This window comes from Sphaerodactylus townsendi, linkage group LG09, assembly GCF_021028975.2.
Source record: "Sphaerodactylus townsendi isolate TG3544 linkage group LG09, MPM_Stown_v2.3, whole genome shotgun sequence".
NCBI classification, from domain to species: domain Eukaryota; kingdom Metazoa; phylum Chordata; class Lepidosauria; order Squamata; family Sphaerodactylidae; genus Sphaerodactylus; species Sphaerodactylus townsendi.
In genome coordinates this window covers 24,413,706-24,427,626 of record NC_059433.1, presented here as the reverse complement: position 1 = coordinate 24,427,626, position 13,921 = coordinate 24,413,706, and positions in this window count along the sequence as shown.

The following is a 13,921-nucleotide window of genomic DNA, read 5'->3' as shown; positions in this document are numbered from 1 at the left end:
AAAACTAACCCTCCTGGGGAACTTAAAAGGCCCCTCACTAAAATGGACAACGTAATTAAAAGACAGAGAACAAGGGGAAGGGGTAGGAGGCAGGCGACCCCTGTGCACCCTCAGCAGCTGGCCTCCCCAAAAGCCCGGCGGAACAGCTCAGTCCTACAGGCCCCGCCCTTCCCCAAACCCCATCCTCTTCAGGTTCCATCCCATAAATAACCTAGAATTTCCAAACCCATAGTTGGCAACTCTTTTAACAAAAATAACTAATTCAGGTTGCAAGATGCACATTTCTTATGCATGCACAAGATTACAGGTGTAGTATTGTGGTAGAACAGTCCTGCTGTGACCTGCAGGCCTTATTCCACCTTGCTCGCCAAGGTTTTCCCAATATCTGGAGGGGCTTTTCTCTCTCTATCTGAAGTGAGGCTGGAAAGCAACTGAATAGACTCCCCCTACATTCTCAGCCAAGGGCAAAAACGTTTTAAAACACCAGGTGCAGGTTTTGCTCAGTTCAAGCCTCTAAAGAAAAATTCATTTCACCATATCACATGTCCAAGGCAATATTTATCATGAGTTTAAATGATATGTTATAGTAATGTATGTTATAGTACTATATGTTATAGAAATGAAGTTTTCTGTTAAAAGTATCCAACCATGGAAGTCTTAAGGAGGAGAGAGAAGCACCTCTTTCTTAATAGCTAATTTTATAATAATAGGTAACACTGGTTAATTTTTGCTTTTGTGTGTACAGGAGGTCCGCAAATCTACATTGATATGCTTTTGGTAAGTAGAGCTGTCATCACTACCCAAGAAGACATTGAAACACACTGAATGAAAACACAGATTCATTAATGTTTGCTGACCTGATTGAGTCTCTTCTACTTGCACTGATGACTTTGTATATTGTGTCAGCAGGAAACAGCTCAACTATTCATAAGCATTAAAAAATATAGATTGCATGTCCCAAAAGTTGGCTAGCAGTATGCAATGCCTTGCCAAAGAAAACCTGAAGTATGGAATGCTCAGAAATGTGCAAGAACAAATACGATGCACAGAACCTGGAGGCTCGATATAAAACAGCGAACTGTCTGACATGAATGATATTAGAAAATCACCCCCTTAGTTCAAAATTAACAGAATCATCCAAAATGTGAAAAAAAACACAGTCCCTTTTGTGAAAAGGGATAAGAAAACAAATAAGTGTGACTGGACCCAATATGCACAGCCTTCTTATGAACATAGAGGATGATTAGGTGATTAAAAAGAGGATTTGGTGGCATTAGTTGGCAAGGCCCATAAAAAGCATTACAAGCATTTTCTCACATGTGCAAGAATGATCAAATAAGTATACCCATCCAGAGAAGAACATCAGCACTAAAGAAATGGTGTGTGGTAATGTTATGGTGGAAATGTTGCAGCACTTGTAGAATTGCCACATGCATTCCCAGAATTGAACCAACAGGTCTCTTTCCAAAATGGTAGCTGCATATTCCAAGAATGAGCTATCAGCCAATCTATTGATGGCACAGAGATCTTTAAATGAATCACCGAAGATTAGAATAATTGCATAATCTGACATGTCTGTACATAATCCAGGAACAACAAAATAAGATGTTCCTTGGAATATATCTTGTGCATACTTTTTCTTCAGTTGGTCTTCCATCTCACATATGTGCTAAGAAACAAGCTCAGGAAGATTGTTTACCTTTAAAACAGTTGATTCTTCACAGGAGACATATATATTTTGCAAGCACTGTGTTAGTTCCAGGTTTAAAGACTTGGTCTGCCATTTCTCCCTTATTCTAATGATATCAGGGATTGCTGCATGCATGCAAAGATATGATACAATATAAAGGTGGTAATATCAAATCTAGGCTCTCTTTCCTGCCTGTGAATTACATGTAAGAGCAATTTTACAGTGAGAGTTGTTCAGCAGTGGAATTGGTTGCCTAGGGAGTGGTGAGCTCTCCCTTACTGGCAGTCTTCAAACAGTGGCTGGGCAAACACCTATCGATGCTTTAGGCCACAGGTGTCAAACTCACACCCCTCCAGATGTTCATGAACTGCCATTCCCATCAGCCCTTGCCAGTATAGCCAATGCTCATGTTGGGAGGGACTAATGGGAATTGTAGTTCATGAACATCTGGAGGGGTGTGAATTTGACACCCCTGCTTTAGGCTGATCCTGTGAGTGTGTTGAACTAGATAGCCTGTATGGCCCTTCCAACTCTATGATTCTAGAACAGGGGTAGGGAACCTGCGGTTCGAGAGCCGCATGCGGCTCTTCTGCCCTTGCACTGCGGCTCCACAAGCCAAGCCGCCAACCCCATCCTTGCCCACCCTGCAGGCAGCAGGGCAAGCGCACCAATTGCCCGCGGCCGGCTGGGCAGCAAGCGCACCAATTGCCCGTCTGGCCCGCTTGCGCCCGAAAGGGCGGGTGCTTTCCCCAGGTTACAGGCTGGGCGCCACGCGTTTTCTCTCGCTCGCTGGAGTGGGCGGCGGTAGTCGACTCCACGGTCAGCGCAGAACGTAGACGAGACGCCGGAGATAACATCTGGTGGAGATCGCGCAGCAGCGGGAGAGACCGAGGTCCAGGTTCTCCCAGCGAAGCCCCGCGACGCCGGGTTCCTGGCACTCTTTATATTGTTATCCTATCGGGCGCGTAGGTGGAGGGAGGACTCGGGGAGTTCCGGAGAGCTGGGTGGGCTGGAGGTCGGAGATCATCATGTGATGGGCATGATCTCACCTGGCTACGTGCGAGAGGAGCGCAAGCTGCCTGAGCCTAATCCTCACCTGGGGGCAGCACCATTGTCCCTGCCTACCGTGATTGGAGCCAGACAGTTCATGACCGCGCGGACTCATGGGGGATGAGGAGTAAGGTGCGGTGCGATCGGCAATCGTCAGAGGGTCCGCTAGCATTAGCCCCAACGCTCTACCACGGTGCTGCTGGGTCGGCAGTGCATTTTCACTACATCTCCTCCTTCTTACATCGCAGAAAAAGGGGACCGAAATGCGTTAAGGGCGATTTAAAGGGACGCTATTCCCTCCGCCAGTCAAGTCGCTGAGTTAACGCTGCCTTGCGTAACATTAGAACTTGCTGGGCGGGTAAGGGAAATTTGCGGGCTTCTGGCTACATCGCTACAGGCAATATTAGATACTTCCATTGAACTAAACAAGATCCCATAATCCAGGCACATAATTAATTCAACCAACGTAGAGTTGGTAATAATAGCACTCAACCATCCTCCTGCAGCCAGCTCGCAGAGGGCTGACCACCAATGGGGCAAAACATCATACTTCAGATTTTCATTAGCGCTAACTTCTTGCAGCCTTCCACGCGACTTTCATGTGAATCAACTGGGAATTATCAGAAAGAATAAAACAACACATATTGCGTATTATCTCTCACAACCTTGGTGATGTAACAACAACAAGTAATCACTGAAGCTGCATCGATTGTCTAGGGTCGCTTTGATTAAGTTCCTGCTGCTCGAGGCCAGGGCATCTAGAGCTGTGGATGTAGAGTTGATGGACTCCTGCAAGAAGGGTACATGCCAGCCGGCCAATAGTCTTAGTGATTGTAAGAAGCTTGAGTCCGGGACTCCCCACTCAGGGAAGAGCGAGGGAGACTAACCTCCGGCTTCGGAGGCTACCGGCCGCTCCCGGAGCAGGAGGGGCTCTAAAGGCAGAGCGGAGCTGCTGGCGTATGGCGGCGTCCGGCCCGGGCTCCCGGGTGGAGCCTGGGGTAGGAATAGAACATGGTGGCGTTTAATTGAGGCATTATTCCCGCAGATTGGCGGGCGAATATTATAATTAACGCTTCTCCTCAAGATGGTCCAGAAACCAGCCCCTGGGGAGCAGGGATACCCTCAACATGGGGAACCGCGGTGTCTTCGTAGCTCTAACTGGCCGAGCCGATGAATGGCCCGGTCGGCTATCCGCTATTGCCGGCGATGCGGGCGCAGGTGTTAGGACTCGGTTAGCGACAGAAATCTTGGTGACAGCGGGGAGAGAGCCGCTTCAGCCGGAGGGTCTGGGATTACGGGGGTCCCTAGCTGGCTTCTATAGAGTACCTGGATGGATGAGGCATTCATGAAGGGGTTTAGCCCAGACTCCGCCAGGAAGTCTCCGGCGCTGCAGATCGGGAGCAGGCAGGAGCTTAGCAGGCTCCTCACCCCAGGTACTCACCCAGGCAGAAAGAGATGAGACGCTGGCAGCAATGCAGCAAACTGCTCCTGTGATGTTGGTCTGCGGAAAGCTCATTGTGGGTGTTTGCCGTAAGCAGGGAGGCAGTAGAGCAGGCAAGGACGGGTGGGCTCGCCGAGTTGGCGCGTGTGATGATTGCAAAAGAGAGCGCCAGAGGTTCTCAGCCCCCCCGGTATCTCTTTGGTTACGCAGCAGCAGCCTCTAGGGTTTGGCTTTCGGTGTTTTGACGCCCCTTGCGGCCATTCTGGTCTTTGGGCATTGGCGACGGCGTCTTCTAAGTTGAGATCGCTAATGGGATCCTCTAGGAGAGATGTGTTCCATCTCCGATGGGGTTGGTTTCATCCTGGCTACCTTCCATGGGTTGGCCTGTCATGGCTATTAATCGGAGTCCACAGGGACCTGTAGGGAAGAGGGACTGAAACACAACTCTTCCCAGGTTATGTAATGCCGGTCCCCAGGCTCAGCCCTCTAGAGCCGGATGGCGTATTATCGGATCTGGCTTAGAGTTTAGAATTTAATATAAGAAGGCTTGTTCTTTGGCAGCCTGTGAAGGTTGCTTAATTAGTCTTCCCAGGGTCCTTTACCTCCTCTTTTAGTTGTTTGACAGGAAGGGCGGGAGGCGTAGGCTGCACCCTGGTGGGAATTGGCTCAGAGCCGTCATCAGGGAAAGGCCAAGGCGAAAGGTCCGGTAGCCCCGGAGGGGAGGGAACAGGCATTCCCGGGGGATTGTAGGTATGCATGCTTAATCAGCAACACAAAAGGGGCTTTTGGAAGTGCTTTTGGGGATGGGTGCATCCGGGAATGAAGCAATCAGGCAATAAAATTCCCCAAGACAGCACACATAAAGGAAAAAAAAAGGGTTCTTTTGCAAGTGAGTTGCACTTTACCACTGTGACCTTTTGGTGGCTAACGCAGGAAGCTGGATGGTGGAAGCTAAAATTTTGTGATCGAATGATTCTGTGAATTGCCACCGCTTGAGATCGCCTTCCTTAAGGGCGGAAAGCCGTCGAAGCGCTAGGCCTCGCAAGCTGGACCATACAGTTGCCGTCTAGCGCTTTGGCAAACACCTCACACCCACCCAAATCATAGAGTGGGATCTGGTGTTTGGCAACCCTTAAGTTGGGGCCTGTCCTGGCAAAAGCAGCGCGGTATCGTAGGACGGCTCAGATTTTTAATCCAGGGAGGGGCCAGCGTCATTAATTGGCCCCTCCCCGCCTCTACTGGTCTAAAAAACAGAAAGAGAAAAGGAGGGGAAGAGGGAAACAGTTTTTCTTACCGAAATTAGAAAGTAGTTCGCGAAGGCAATCATTGATCAGTGATCTGTGATGCGGTTTTACCCATCCCAGACCAGAGTCGCTTTTAACCGGACCTCATGAGGTCCTTTCCCCAGAGATTTGACATGGATGTCTAAAAACGATGGGCGGACCCTCGCGAGCTGCCGCCGAAGCCCTGGCTGTTGACCGCGAGCTGGCTAGCGGATGCTCCGCCTTCAAGGTTTGTCTCCCACACCCCTTGTAGATGCGCGGTAAGCTCGGTCGGCTACTGGTCAGCGCCACCGGGCTGTTCTGATGACGGTAAATATCAAAGCCGGTGTTCACCAGGCCTCCTTTGAACTTTAATTCTTCTATGGCGAAAGCTCCAGGTATGTATGGAGTCTCCCGAGTATGCCTGCACCGCTGGCGATCGGTAGGTAGGCTGGCGCCGGCGTTGGCTGCTGGGGCCTCAGAGCTCCTTTATTAACGGCAGCTGGCGGGCGATGGGGCAAGAGAATCATTGAGTCGCCAGCTGGCTCCGCAGGCAACTCCTGTGGGATGTTTGTCCAGACTTGAGGCGGATGGGTCCTTGCGCGTGGAGTCGATCAATTCGGGATCGGCGAACAGTCCCTGTTCACGGAAGAGGCCTTTGGCAGCACCAGCCCAATAGTCCCGTAGGATGTACCATCATACCAATTGGGGCTTACAAGAACCTCGCGGGGAACTTAAAGCTGAGATGGCTGGGTGCATGAAGCCAGATGCCAATGAAGGGGGTGGCTTTAGGCAGGGCCTTTGGCGTTTCAAATCTGCTCTAGCAAAATTTCCTCCTTGGTCCTTGGTTGGGGAGACGCCCGGCTGGCGCTCTTCGACGGTAAAATGTTTCTCCAGTGGCAGCCTTCTGGCAACGTGTGGGCATCGGGTCTTAGGTGCTCCTCCGGGGGAGGATCTCCTCCATCGGGTTGTAGGCCCCCCAATTAGCCGCCTACACTCCCTTCGCTGAAGTGTCCGGTCTTCGCCGCGAAAGTTAAAGTAGTGTCATCTTGAGGGCTGCCTCCCCGGGCCATGGAGAGTGCTGCGGCGTAGGAGGTTAGCTTGGTATGGAGGACCCGGCGTCCTGGCAAAGCCTTTAAGCATACGGCCAGTTCAGGATTTTGCCCAGGCCCGTGATCGCCTCTGGCATTCAGCCATGGAGTATGCTCTTTATGGCGTGGCGCATGAGGAGCTTCAGCTTTGGGCCTCCTCGCTATCTACCTTCGCCTCTTGAGCGCCTTCTGGAGCCTTGTTCACAAACTCCGGCATAGGGCTCTTTGGGGTTTTGCCGATGGAGGAGAAACTCTGGGCTATTGGCCATGCTAGACCTTTGACACAAATGCCTGTAGGCGTCCAGAGGCGATCGTAAGCGGTACTTAGCAGGCAGTGACAACATCATCTGGGGCTTACGTAAAGTATCTGCCGAAGCTGCGTTACGGTGAAGGCGCTACCAGAGGTGGTTGCTTCCTGTTGAAGAAGCACTTCATGCTATGGAACTGGCTTCCCAGACCACACCAGCAATTCGCAAAATTGTATATGAAGTGGTGGTTCTTCCAGCTGCTCGGAACCATTAGGTGGTTCTCTTTATGGCCTCCCAGCATGCCTCTCACTTTAGGCTAGTGATTCCTTTATCAGTTCCCGCATTGCTTTCTAGGAGTTTCCAGCAGAAAGTTATAGCTTAAAGGGGCGACGCATCAACCTCACGCCATTTAATGACGCCTTTACCCTCCCCTCAGTATCTCCGAAGTGGACGGGGCACAATGCAAGGCATCTCGGTGATCGCTCTTCCGTCAGGGGTTTTTTCTTCTGCAGATCGCGGCTAATAACGCTCTGGCGAGCGTTTTGAAACCCGCTGCCTATTATGTGGCGCTGACGGAGGTGCAGTGGCTTCGGAAAACGAAGGCGCGAGCGGGTAGAGGGGCGGCCGAGCCGGCTGAGAGTTTGAATTCAGGGTGTATGGAGCCGTAGGGGCGTGAAGGAGTGACAGGCGCCCAATTTAGTGGGATAGAGAAAATTCGGGTTGAAATTGGAAGGTGAAAGATCGAAGGAGGGCGCCTATATGTATGGGGAGCTTCATAGGTTCAGAGGTTGATGGCTTAATAAAACATTGTCTCCACGCCAGTAGTGGTACATTGATCGCTACTGTAGGCTCTGCCAAAGCGGCGCTCCGGGATGTTTCCAGTCCTGCGATTCAATGTCCCCTCTGGGCACGGCGGACACTGAGCTTCAATCTCTCAACCAATTTGGCGTATCTCTGCCGACCTTGCCGAGACTGCTAATCGCCAGCTTGGGCCAACGCTTTGGTCATAACGCTTTGTCCTGCTGCTTTTGCAAGCTCCCATACTTCACCGGGTGTTCCAGCCGGGATCGAGAGTGTCCTAGACGTTGCGGTTCTGGATGCGCCAGATTCAGAGTGACAGGCGATAATGAACGGGTGGTCCCTGGATGCCGCAATCCGTACGGATCTGCACGGTATCGCCCTTCCCCAGGCGAATGCGAGCAGGGTGAAAAGGTTCGAGGACTTCAGCGGTTTCGCACAAGGCTTTTGTAGCTCTTCCACCCACGGTCAGCCAAGTAACGAGATCGACGACGCTGAAGATAACATCTGGGTGGAGATCACGCAGCAGCTGGAGATCGGAGGTCCGTGGTTCTCCCAGCGAAGTCTCCCGCGATGCCGGTTCCTGGCACCTTTATTTTGTTATCCTATCGGGCGCAGGAGGGAGAATCGGGGAGTTCCGTGGAGAGCGCTGGAGTATGGAGGTCGGGAGATCATCATGTGATGCACGATCTTACCTGCATACGTATGTAGAGATGTTGCCTTGAGCTGCCTGAGCCTAATCCTCACCTGGGGCAAGACCATTAACCCTGCGCTCGTGACATTTCGGAAGTTTCAGACAGTTCAAGAATCTCGCGGACTCATGGGGGGATGAGGATGGGCGCGGTATGAATCGCAACGGGTCAGAGGTCCGCTAAGGCCCCAACGTTCTACCACGGTGCTGCTGGGTCGGCAGTGCATTACTACATCGGCTTTTCCGGGCGCTGAAAAGGCTTCGCCTCTTCGCCGTTCCTTGTCTCGCCTCGTCCTGCAGCAGGGCTACGCGATTCACTGTCTGCTTCCTCTCGCCTTCATCTAGTTAAGCAAGCAGTTTAGCCGCTTGCCCCATAGTTCTATCCTTCTGTAGTAAGGCAGCAGGGTGGACGCATCCATGCGCTTCTCAGAATGAGCGGAGTAAAAGGTAAAAAAACCCAATATATACAGTGTTATCTTTATTTTAAATGTCAAAAATTATTTGCGGCTCAACGTGTTTTCTTTTCCCGTGGAAAACAGGTCCAAATGGCTCTTTGAGTGTTAAAGGTTCCCTACCCCTGTTCTAGAAGTATATTTTCAGCAGGTGGATGGTAATCAACAGAACTATGGAATCTGACATTTTTCTTGGTCAGTGGATCCTTCCAAATTACCCATCCTAAAAGGAAAACTATACACTGACTGAAATTTCCTGGAAAGGGGGAAATAAAATGGAAACTGACTTTTGTTCTATTTGGTCTTGATAGAGTACAGCATTCTGTTGTGTGAGAGAGTCCCAGGGGAGTTAAAATGAATTATCCAATTTCTGCCTTCAAGCTGCTTAAAGCAATACTCAAAATTTCAGCGTTCACGCTGGAAATTTAGTTGCCGAAGGATTCTGCAGTTTATGATTTAATTAAAAGTCTCTAAGCAGTACTCTGCTCTCATTTATACTGGAACAAAACATATGGGCGAGTTCTATTAAAGCCAGTGGCATTTCTCAGGAACTAAAGAGGAATGACTAAAAGCAGGCTAAAGTTGTGGAGCTCCAGCTCCAGTAGTCGCCTCTGCACTTTTATGTTTACAGCCCAATCCAGATGGGATGTGCGTATGATGGGCTGCTGGAGCAGCCCAGGTCCTCACTGATATGTCTGCCCACCCCATCGGCATAAGGGGGCATCTACCCTAGCAGTCAGAGCAAACACACCGGTGGCAGGCCCCGCACAGGTCTGCGGCACTCAAGCTCAGAAGGACCCCCCCCCCCACACTTGAAGGCTGCACCGCTGTAGCAGAGCACACCAGTGCAGCGGGTGGTGGACTGGGGGTGTTCCCAGGGGCAAAGCTGACTTTAGTCAGCTTCCACTGGGCTTTCAACCCAGGAACATGCCTGGCTCTGCCCTCTGACACGCCAAAAAAACACATCGTATAGGTCAGTGATGGCGAACCCTTTCTGTGGGCACATGTGCACAGAGTTCATCATGGGGGGTGTGGAAAATCACCCCCCCACACACACACATCTAGGCTAGCCTGGGCACGATCCTTTACCTGGGAGTAAGCTCGGTTGCTGGCAATGGGCCTTGCTTCTGAGCAAACCCTCCTAGGGTCGTGATTCACCCATTTGAAGTGTTGCACGGTTGCTTCACCAAGCTTACTCCCAAGTAACGTGCGCCTCGGAGCCAACCGTTTTTTCTAAACTAAAACCTCGATATTCAGGTTAAATTGCTGGTGTTGGCACTTTCGCTGGCAAATAAGTGGCTCTTTAAGCTGCCATTTGGGGCACCTTCCGGTCTCAAAAAGGGTTCGCCATCGCTGGTATAGGTTATTTTTTTTTTCAATGCAGCTCTTCTAGCAGCAGCAGGGATCCCCCCCCCCCGGTTGCTTGCTGCACCACCCAGAGCTCCATTGGAGATGGAGTGGCATAGAGCCAAGGGGGCGGGGGTGGGGGCACGACACACCAGGTGTGCGCCGATGCAGGGGCATGCCGGGGGCGTTCTGGGACGTGGTGGGGGTGTTCCAGGGCGGGTGGATGGGGGCGCAGGGTGCATGCAGTTCCCCCTTGCTCTGGCCCTGCTGCCTCCCCATAGGGAAAAGGAACTCGCACCACAAAAATTGTGGCACACGTTTGGGACCAGCGCCATCACGGTCCAGGGGTTGAAAGCCCAGTGGAAACTGCCTGCAGTCAGGTCCACCCCTCGGTCTGTCCCCTGAATGCCCCCTTCCCTGTTGGCATGCAATAATTCCATGCCAGATGGATGCTGCAGTCACCCATGCTTCTGGGGGCAGATGCCACAGAGCTCTGCAGCACCCCCCAGAGATGTGGGGTGCCGTCACCGCCAGATTGGGCTCTAAGGCTATAAAATAAATTACAATCCAAGTTTCTTGTCCTAACTTTCTGTAGGTGGCCACAAAATTCAGTTTGGGATAATGAGCAACGTTCATCTTCATATAACTCTATATGTATACAATTAACATACAAAATGGGGATAGGGTTTTTTGCAGAGAGTCTACATGCATGCTGTTTGTACACGAATGCAATCTGTTCTGAGATTTGTGAACTTGCAGGCTGTGAGTAGGGTCAGCAGATGTGAGTTTTGGCTGGATAATGCCTTTATATTGCAGTATAGTTGTTCAACTTAAAGTGATATGAGGTGGAATCTTGGGACACGGCAATTAACCTTATTTTTTTTCTTAACCTTATTTTTTTTTTTACGCCCCCCCACGTGACCAGGGAATTTGTAACTAGGGGAATCTGTAACTAGGGCTTATTTTTGGAGTAGGGCTTATATTTCAAGCATCCTCCAAATGCTTTCAGCCCCGCCAGGCCCAGCCCCATCAGGCTGCCTGGGATGCCACTGCCCTTCTCCACCAGAAGAAGGAGGGGGCTAGGAGCCTGCTGGGGGCCCGCCAGGAGCCCCTTGGCCCAGCCCTGCCAGGCCTTGCCCTGCCAGTCTACCTGGGACTACCGCTGCCCTCCTCCGTCAGCTAAGTGGAGTGTTGGGAAGCGCATGGGGGCAGAGCGGACACTTGAGGAGGTGTTGCCCCGGGCGCCATTTTCTCCTGGTACGCCTCTGGTCTGAGGGAACCAAGGAATTTTTGGTCAGGGACCATCACTAAATTGTGACTGGCCAAGCACAGTGTTATCTGGTGGTATATCAGGAGAGTCAGTCTTGCAGATATGAAGGTCCCAGATTGTTTCGGGGCTTGAAGGTCAATACCAAAACTGTCAACCTGATTCAGTACTTCACCTGGAGCCAATGCACCTGAAAGAGCACTGGCTGAATATGAGCTCTCCATGGTGTCCCTGTAAGAACCTGTGCAGCCACATTTTGTACCTGTTGGGAGTTTCTGGAGCAGTCTCAAAGGTAGCCCTGCATGGATGGTATTGTAGTAGTCTAGTCTGGAGGTGACCACTGCATGGATCACTGTGGCTAGGTCAGGACGAGACAGATAGGGCACCAGTTGCCAAACTTGGCACAGATGGAAAATTGTGAGTTTGTTTACATTTGTGACCTGCACCTCCATAGAAAGGGAGGCACCCAATATCACACTTAGGCTCCTGATGGTTGGCACAGGACTTCCATCTTCAATGGATTTTGCTTCGACCACCTCTGTTTCATTCATTTTACCATGGTCTGCCAACAATTGGCCAATATATCTGGGGCAACATCCAGTCAGCCACTCATCAGATACAGTTGGGTGTTATCAATGTACTGGTGACATCCCATCCAAAACCCAGGACCAACTGGACAAGAAGGTGTATATAGATGTTGTGAAGAGTTCAGGAACATTCTGAAAGTGTCAGTTGGAGGATGTGGCTCAGAACACAGGAAGGGCAGTTAGTGAGTGAGGGTTTAACTGAAGCTGAAGCCCAGTTCGTTTTTTTCCTGAAGTTTTCTTTTGTTAATTCATTAGAGCAACTTGTAAGCTTGCCTGTTATATGTAATAAACTACAAAAAAGAAGAAGTTTCTATGAGTGTATTGAATCAATAAGCAATTCAAGTAGAAGGGGACTGTGGAGTCTTCCTTGACATGGTGGCAAGCGGAGGGATTTTGAAATACACTCAGTGAGCATTTTGTTGGCAAGCAAAGAGTGTAAATTTGCTCTAGTACAAACCACAGCTTTCAGTTGAATGTGCAGATGGACGAACCAGTAGTGAAACCTCGATCTAAAAAGGTGAATGAAGTGCAGGTCACACTGGAAGAGCCCAGAATATGCACACCATTTTTCTCAGCTGAGCCCGAATCAAGCAGCAGAGTGGTAGCCGCTGCAAGAGTTGGGAGCCACCGGACAGCTGTTGGAATGGCAAGGAGTTGAGAGAATATGGATGAGAATGACCAAGCAGCGTACCTGTAGTACACCCCATGAGGACTACCCAGAGTTAATGCAACCAGAACGGGATAGTATAGATACAGACGATCATCTCAGGTACCAACCAGCACTGAGGGATTTGGATGAGGATGCTGCAAACGCTATTATGCACGCACAAGAAACCACCATGAACTTGCTGGATGCAGTGATAGACAGAGGAGCTCACTCGCAGCTTGGCAGAAGAGACAGTTCCCCAGGCATCAGCAGGGTGAGCTTCAGTGCGGAAAGTTTTTTTTTTAGCTTTGTTTGAAGCTGCCTTGAGAGAGAAAATGTAGAAGTCTCCCAGAAGAGGAGCAAGTGGAGGGCTGCTATGGCCCTTGGCGCTGCTGGAGATTTGTAGCTCAGCTTAATAGGTGAACCCTTACACTTGGGGAAGAAGCCACCTATGAGAATTTTAAAAGGCAGGCCTTCCAGCCAGAGATTTGGAAAATCCGAGGATCCAGCTTGAGGTGGAAGAACTGAGGGGAGCTTTCCCTAAGAGGGGCTGAAGGAGAGCTATGTTGCTTTTTTATGCGGTCTCGATTGAAACTTTATGAAGTTCAGTTAAATGGTATAGAGCTGCAAAGGTTCAGTCCATAGAAGACTTTGCAACTTGGATAGCAAGAGAGCAATTTTTTCAATAACACTCCCTCAAGAAATCTCAGCTCTTGTTCAAGCTAAAGAGAACTTAGATTTATCTGACTTGGTTGCTTTCTCGCGAGACCAGATGGTCCGCCATAAAAGCAAGGAAAGAAAACCAGCACGCTTTTGTATCATAGAGAAGAGAGAATTGTTTAAAAACCAACCCGAGAAATATTGAGTTTACGGTGTAAAGATGGAGAAAAAGTTTGCTTCCAGAGAAAGGACTTCTTTCCAAGGCCGCCCAGTAAACCGGGCTGAGATCTATACACCAAGGAATATAATCTGCTTTTTGTGTGGAGAAAGGGTCACTTCAAATCACAATGTGCAAGAAGAAAATAAGAGAGAAAACAAGAGTGCAACATGTTGGAAATAATCGGCTTCTTTGGTGCAAAATGAAGATTGGGAGGAGATTAATGATTCACCAGGTAGTTCTGCTTTGTTCCAGTGAAGGAGAAGATTTTGCCGGTCACCGCGGGTGATGCCAGAAGAACTCTGCTAAGTCCTGAGAAACTCCTTGGCGCTTCGACAACTAAGAAGATATAAGCAGGTGATGAGGAACTTGTTAAATCCACTGAACAAGAACCAAGAGTGAGAATGGGAGAGTTACAGCTGGTTGATGTAAATAGTGTGATATCTGGAGGAACAGAGACAGTGGGTTGAGATC